Source organism: Callithrix jacchus, chromosome 3 (genome assembly GCF_049354715.1).
Source record: "Callithrix jacchus isolate 240 chromosome 3, calJac240_pri, whole genome shotgun sequence".
Lineage (NCBI taxonomy): Eukaryota > Metazoa > Chordata > Mammalia > Primates > Cebidae > Callithrix > Callithrix jacchus.
Genome location: NC_133504.1, coordinates 117,680,135 through 117,688,855, shown reverse-complemented (window position 1 = coordinate 117,688,855; position 8,721 = coordinate 117,680,135).

Below are 8,721 nucleotides of genomic sequence, written 5' to 3'. Positions count from 1 at the left end.
TACACTTGACAGGTAGCTGGCATGCAGAATTCATCTGTGTATAAGAGGTATTTACTTTTAAATTCACAAATTGAAAACAGGCAGACTGAAGGAAAAATGAGACCTAAGCCTTCTCTATCCTCAATAGCCCATTTCACCTTATTGAGGGGAAATGGGAACCAGGGAAATTAAATTCTACATGGAATAATTCTACTTCAAACACAGATTTGCTGAGTTATGCTAGGTAAATGACTAATTAAGGCTGATTTTGGAGCGGAGCTGGCTGAGTGTTGGAGGAATATACAAACACGCCGGAGGCGCCACCCCCACCCACGCAAGAGCTGAGGGAGAGACTGGAGAGGTTGGGAGCGGGATGAGAGAACAGGACTGATACGTAACCAGTTCATGGAAGGCGAGGCTCATTTCTCTCTGGTCATTTCTAATCACACAAGACAAGGGAGATAATGAAAATGAAAATTCCATCGAAAAACTCCTACTTATAAAAAAAAGGTAGGATGACTTCCTCTAGCCAGAGGGAGAGCTGGGGCTGGCAGCTGCTTCTGGACAGTTGCGTTTCATGGGTGCCAAGCATGTCATTATCTCTTTTAATCCTCCCAACAATTCTCTGAGGTAGGTATGATTATCCCCTTTTATAGATAAGGACAAAACCTGGGCTAGATTAAGTAATTTGCCTGAGATCACTGGCTAGGAAGTGACTATAAGGATTAAGTCTGAATCTGTCTGACTCAGGCAGCACTCTCTCTCTCCATCCTCTACCCTCTCTTCTAACCCGATTTCTTTCTTAACTAAATCTACAAATTCACTTACATCTGTGACATATTTCTAAGACAGTCCTATGAACATTCAGAATGGTTACATCCCTGGAGTCAAAAGGGATTCCAAAATCATCCAGTTGGGCTGTGTCTGAAACATCCCCTCTTTACCTTCTAGGAAGGCTCTCCTAGTTTATTATGCCTGAATACACTCATGATAGGGCAATAGGCACACATGTAGCATGTCTGACACAGGTGACAGCTCCATTTCTTCTTCAACATTGCTCCTACTCTGTAGGCTTCTTCTTCCCAAGTTTCCAGGCACTTTATTTCCGTTAGTATGTCTTTCTCTTTCAGGGGAAACCTGGCCAGGTCTGTTAAAACCCCAGAGTTTGTTTCCTGCTTCCAAAATGCCAACATTCAAATATATATGTTCCTAGAGCAGTGGTTTTCAAACCTGAGTCTGCATAAGAATCACCTGAAAGGCTTGCTAAAACACAGATTGCTGTCTTGTGAATTAAAAATTCACAATGTAATGCTTTGGTTCATAGTAGGCATTCAGCAAATGTTAGTTCATTTTTTAATTCTAAATTTTTAGTGATCCACATTTTTTTTCTTTTTTTGAGACAGAGTCTTGCTCTGTCACCCAGGCTGCAGTTCAGTGGCCCAATCCCGACTCATTGCAAACTCTGCCTCCAGGGTTTAAGCATTTCTCCTGCCTCAACCTCCCAAAGTGCTGGGATTACAGGTGTGAGCCACTGCTGCTGGCCTGATTCACACATTTTCTTGAATTAAGTTTATCCTGGCACTCCCAGACTTTAGGCTTCAGTTTTCCTTTACCAGCAGGAGTTTCCTTGGATTAGTAAATTTAGAAGGAGGAAGATTGGGGAACATTTTACCCATTTGTTTGTACTGTGTGAGGAAACAAAATTAACATGCTTGCTACCCACGTCTACATGTCATAGACAAGAGACCCTGTAGTGTCACCACAGTTGTGCTACATTTATATCTTTAGAAGATTGCTCCTTTCAAACATTATTTGAAATGTTCCGAGGAAAAGAGGGTTATTCAGTAAGAAATAAATGCAAGTAGCAGAGTCTTACTGGCAAAAGCTGCTAGAAGGTTACTCATGCTATTGAGAGGCCAGTACATTTGCTAGCTGTGAGTCACTGATGAGAGGGGAAGTAGTCAGGGACTTGCTAGAGTGAGTTATCAAAGAATTTTGCTTCCACGGAAAAAATCATTTTAAAGGAAGGAATGAGTACACTTTTATCAACTGCTAAGGGTTCTCAAAGTGTGATCCCGGGACCAGCAGCAAGCGCACCACCTGGGATCTTAGAAATACAGATTCTCTGGTCTCACCGTAGATATTCTGAACTTGGGTCATGGGGCCTGGAACTCTGTTTTAGCAATTTCTCCAGTTGATTCTGATGAACAGGAAAGTGAGAACATGGTCTTAGAGTGACTTTTCTAAATAAAGTAGATAGAAAGTGCATTGACCTAAGATTTGAGCTGTGATCTGGTCTACCACCTCTAGAGAGTCTCTCATTAAGGACAATTAAAACTAGCAGATGGTCAAGAAGAAAGCTCCCGTAGCCCTCCTCTGGAGTGTGGGGATTCTGAACCCTGATTGCACATTAAAAACACTTGGGGCACTTCAAAAGAAATATTTCTCTCTCTCCCTTTTTTTTCCTACAATAATGGTAATAACAATAAAATACTGTTCCAGGCTATCTCCTAGCAATTCTTACTTCATTGTCCTAAGGTGGTGACCCTTGTTTTCATATTTTTCAGTTCTTCAGCTAACTCTAATGTGAAGGTATGAGTTGTGAGTTACTGTGGTAGTGACTTGAAGCTGGGAACATGGCAAATACTGTGAGAGAAACTTAGTAATATTTCCTCAAAGCACAATTTAGTTAAATACTGGATAATAACACCTACCGATTAGCTGAGTTATTAAAGCTCCTGTCCCAATGAGGAGACTCTTCAGAATGCAAGCCACTGTCGTGCTTCCTAGTATGACCTGTTATGCAGCTTTTCCAGGGCACCAGGGCACTAGAAATGTCTTCCCTTAAATCAAGCCCACTGCCCCCTTTGCAATTATTTTCTGAGGTGAAAAAAAAAAAGTTAGTTCATGGAAAGAACTTTGGTTTCAGAGTAAGACAATTTGTACTGTGGCACTTGCTTTGCCAAAACGAGGTCCATAATGGCCAGACATGTGGCTGACACCCATAATCCTAGCACTTTGGGAGGCTCAGGGGGGAGGACTGCTTGAGCTAGGAGTTCAAGACAAGAATGGGAAGCATGACAAGACTCCATCTCTCTACAAAAGTAATAATACAAAAAATTAGCTAGGCATGGTAGTCCATGCCTGTAGTCCCAACTACTCAGGAGGTTGAGGTGAGAGGATCATGTGAGCCCAGAAGGTTGAGGCTGCAGTGAGTGCACTCCAGCAACATGACAGAGCAATACCCTGTCTCAAAAAACCCCCCAAATCAAAAATCAAACCAAAACAAAAAACTTCACAATGAGTCAAATAACATAAATGTTCCACACTTGTTTCCTTATCTGTCTTGCTCAGTAAATTTCCTCCTAGCTCAGAAATCAAAGCTTTGCTCGTAGTTTCGTTTCACGGGAAGTGGCTATTTGTACATTTATATATTATTAAGAGATCGCATAGTCCATTGCATCATAATTCTTAATCCCTAAGTCTTATTCCTTTGACTTGAAATTTCATTTATAAAGCTAAGCTTTTGCTTTTTGGTAAATAAGACAGATGGTCTGAGGGAAATGCAGAAATTGCCAGAATTATGTTCATACTGCAAACTAAGAGAATCCATGTTATCTCATCCAATGGTAAAATCACAAAAGTCACCAGGAACAACCCACTAAGTTACTTATAAAATCAAGTTTTCACGAAAGAAACAGAATTTCCCTTAGAAAGTAAAACGCGCCTCAGGCTGCATTTTTTTCGGACTACTGTTAGACGTGCTTCCATTTAATTTTGTGATTCCTTTTTATTATGAAGCCAATTTATAAGCTAAAACTCAGAAGGGATTGGATGCGGAACATTCCTTTCCTCTCGTAAATGATGCTCAAGATAGCATGTGATTCTGAAAGGTACCATATGAAGCGTATCACACAATTATTACGCTCCATCCATCATGGTTGGTTTCAACTGCTGGGCTTGGAAATCATGCAAAGATCAGATTCTAAATGGAGTACTTAGGAAGGAGACAGATACAGCCTGTCTTTATTACCTTGTACTTTATCCCTCATACATTTAATGTTGTAAATATTCCTTCTGCTGTACAATAAAAGATCTTTTTCTTTTCCCATCTCTCTCTCTCCTTCCTTTCTTTCTTCTTTCTCTCTTACTCTAATATATCTTCAACCATTAAGCCAGAAGACCTCATTTGGAAGTTTCTGTAAACTTTTATTTTTGTTGAGGCACAGGTAAATCAATAAGTGCCAATTTTTATTTACAAGATTTGGACAAACTTTGATTCACATGTGTATGTATATATGTGTGTGTGTGTGTATGTATGTATGTATTTGCTGCTTCCTTAGCAAAATCATCTTTTCCTTAACCAAAACATGGCCTTGGAGGCAGTCACATGACCCAGTATTAGCGGATGAACCAGGAAGTATTGGACCAGCTGAAATAAGACTTCTGCTAGATAAAGATGCACAATACCTTCTGTTAGCATGACAACCGATTGTTACCAGGAAAGATGGAAATTTATTTACTGGATTCCAACAAAAATTCTTTATGTAGTCGGCAAATGGGACTTAAAATGGTATTTTAATTCATTAAAGAGCCTATATTATATCTCTCTTATTTGGATCTATGTAACTTGTAAAGGATGATTTTTGGTTATAACAGCCATTTAAAACAATATATTGCAACATACTGAGTTTAGAAGCAGCTTTCAATAGTTATACTACAAAGTGTTTGACCAAATCTTTTTAAAAAATAAAGCATTCAATCATATTGGCCTCAATAAAATATTACTAACATTCGAGAGCAAAATTATTTCAATTGATAAGTAACAATTATTTAAAATATGGTAAATTTTATTTTACCCTATCTTTTTTAGTTTCCATCTGATGTATATTTATTACACATATGCTATATATAACACATATTACATATTGACATTTTATATTCATTTAGGAGGACTGCTTTTCTAGAGGAAAATCTATGACAGAAAATTAGTAATGAAGAAAGATTCTAGGATGAATGAAGGCAGTGGGACTATTCACAAACAGAGGCAGCTACAGTCCTTTTATAAAAACTAAATGAACAAACCAAAAACTAAGGAACAAAAACTCCTACTGAAGGCTTAGTAAGAAGAATATTGCTATAATTCAGCAAGAGAAATACAAACTATACATCAAGACATGTTTTCCAACTATGAGTTGTGGAATATTTCAAATACATAAATGTTTGTCATGTAGAGTTACTTTGGTAGCGTAATTTGTGTGGCAGCTAAGAGGTTTGGGGAACTGGATACATAAGAGACTTCTCACAAGTCTCTTTTATGTTCACAATCTATTTTATGTTCACTAAATATTTTATGATATTTAGTCATACCTCCTGTATTCTATCATATCTGAGTGTAAACAACAAAAATTTGGGGTGAGAGAAATTTCAAGCTAAAAAAAGATGGATGGATTAATAGTGAGATAGATGGGTATGTAGATGGTTGAGGACTATTTTAGCACATACAACCCCAGTCCCAAGTCTCTGTACCCTTTATTAGTAAAAAATTGTTTGACACAGTATGTTCTCACTTATAGGAGGGTGTTGAACAATGAGAACACATAGACAGAGACAGGGAAGCATCACACACTGGGGTCCTTTGCAGGGCTAAGGGAGGGGCATTGAGAGGGAGGGTGGGGACGGATAACATGGAGAGAAATGTCAGGTATAGGTGATGGGGGGAGGAGGCAACAAACCAGTTTGCCATGAATGTACCAATGCAACAATCTTGCATGATTTGAACATGTACCCCAGAATCTAAAGTATAATAAAAAAAAAGTTTTTTAAAAATTGTTTGTGGCTCAACCCTGTAATCCCAGCACTTTGGGAGGCCGAGGTGGGTGGATCACAAGGTCAATAGATCGAGACCATTCTGGTCAACATGGTGAAACCCCGTCTCTACTAAAAATACAAAAAATTAGCTGGGCATGGTGGCATGTGCCAGTAATCCCAGCTACTCAGGAGGCTGAGGCAGGAGAATTGCCTGAACCCAGGAGGCGGAGGTTGCGGTGAGCCGAGATCACGCCATTGCACTCCAGCCTGGGTAAGAAGAGCGAAACTCCATCTCAAAAAAAAAAAAAAAAAAAATTGTTTGAGACACAGCCTGAATCTTTAATATTTATTTAAAAGTTATATGTAAGTTCCACTGTATCAATACATGATTATCAGTAATACATATAAAAAAATGTAAAATATTTTATACTGGTTTATAGCATATCTGATGGGATGTTTTACTTGCAATAGTTAACATTTTAATCTACTTTATCTTCTATCTTTCCTCAGGAGATGTAATTCTTGTTCACTGAACACTTTTTGAGTTCCTACTGTGTTCTAGGTACTATGTTAAGCTGTCTAGGTGATCATCATAGGAATTGTCATATCTCATCTACTTTGTGCTTAGTACCTCTGAAAAGGATGCAGCCTGCACATAATAGCAACTGTTAGTGTGGATATATGGTTCAATGGGGACTATGGTTTGCATCTTTTTATCTTCCATTCAGAGTATGCTGCCTTCTTAGAAGTAAGAGGCAATAACCTGAATGCTAAGACAGAGAAGTCTAAAATCATATATACATAAATGTATGTGTATATTTTACATACTAAATTTAAGTGTTTCATCACTATCAATAGTAAGCATTATAAATTGATATGTTATAAATGAGAAATTTTAGTATATTCCTATCAGGTCTTGATTATAATTAAAATTATTGCATATAATACACATAAATTATTAGGGAATATTTTCAGGTAAGTAGGCTAAGAACGGGAACAAAATTCAAAGTTTATTTAAGAACTTACTATGTTCCAAGTACTGAGATAAATTTTTCTATGTGCATTTTCTCATTTGATCCTCTAAAACTCCTGATAAGCTACATACATCTATTACTCCCAGTTTGTACATAAGAAAACAGGCTTAGGAGAGATTTTGTGACTCTCTCAGTATGATATAGCCACAGAGGGAGCAGATATAAGGTTTAAATCTATATCATTCTGGTGAATAGCTAAGGCTCTGGGATCAATTCTAGATTGATTTTCCTTCCTCTTTACTAATATGGTTTCTTCAGTGCTTCATTGAGATTAAAATCAACAGTATTTAAATACCATTTATAGGGGCATGTTCAGATAAGTCACTTGTAAATAAACATTCTTGTGGTTTGCTTTATTATGAATTAATGATAACTTAGGCTATCAACTCTGCCAAATTTTAATATACATTTGATAACTGTTTTTATAACAGTTAAAGCTTGGCTTGAAAAAATGTATGAGTGGGTAATTGCTAAAAATGTGAAATACAACCTGTCAGGCTAGAAGACTGATTGCTTAAAGCTTCCTTGTGAGTACACATATTTCCTTTATAGAAGCATATAATGCAAAATATCTAAGAACAGAGCTGAAGCTGTATTACAGATTAATCTCCTTCTGGTGAGTTTAACAATACTCGAAGTGTAGCATTTTTGTCTCTTTCTGTTTTTCAGTCTCTTTCTTTATCAGTGTTTCTGTCTCCTAATATGTTAAACCTCTTAAAAGAGAATATTTCTGTGAAGAAACTTCATGACCATACTCCTTGTAACATGCCCTGAGTTCTGGAGGTCACAGCCTGGGATCAAAAGTTTATCCCCAAACTCAATCCACTCTGTGGTAAAACACTAACCTGTCAGCTGAACTATTGAACTGGTGCCTCAGAAACATAATTCTCATGAATACAACCATATGTGGATGATACATGGATTTTGGACAGAAACAGACATGCTAAAAAGCTTCATAGTGTTCCCAGAACCAGTTATATAATTCTTGACTAGTTTTTATGGGTATCAGCTTTGTGCCAAATGTAGGCAGATTTTATTTTTTAACCTAAAGTGTAGAAAGTTATTGCAGAAGCAGATAATCTAGGTAGAAGGCAACAAGTGGCCATACATGGCAAGTATTTACATTTTATGATGTGGGGGACACTTACATTAAGAATTTAAGTTACCTCCTACAGACAGATTTCTATTGTACTATTCATATTGTTACAAACTTATTGCCACTTACTGTCAGTGATGAGACTAATGGGTTTTCGTACTTTGGATTCCTGCGTAAAATCATGTTATAGAGAAACTTGTCTAATTTTATGGAATCAAAGACTACTGGTCCTATGATTTGTTAGGTAATATAATCTTCTCAGAATAAATAGTAATAATCTCCTTATTTTAGCAGGAAAGTAACAGTTTTACTATGTAGAAGTATAGTAGCCAAAGGAAACAATTGTCCAAACAACTTATATTAAAGAACAGAAAACAAAAAGAAGAAGAAAAAGAATATTTTATTAGAGATAATCATAAACATCATGCACTTTATAACATTTCAGTCAATGATGGTTCACATATACAATGGTGGCCCCATAAGGTTATAATACCATATTTTTACTGAACCTTTTTAATGTTTAGATAGGTTGAGATACACAAATACTTACCATTGTGTTACAATTGCCTACAGTATTCAGTACAGTAACACGTACAGGTTTGTAGCCTAGGAGCAATAGGCTATACCCATAGAGCCTAGGTGTGTAGTAGGCTAAACCGTCCAGGTTTGTGTAAGTACACTCTATGATGTTTACTCAAAGAAAAAACACCTAACAATGCATTTCTGAAAATCTATCCTTATCATTAAGCAACATATGACTGTATTAGTGAAAAGTAGATTTTCCCCAGGATGACAAATCCA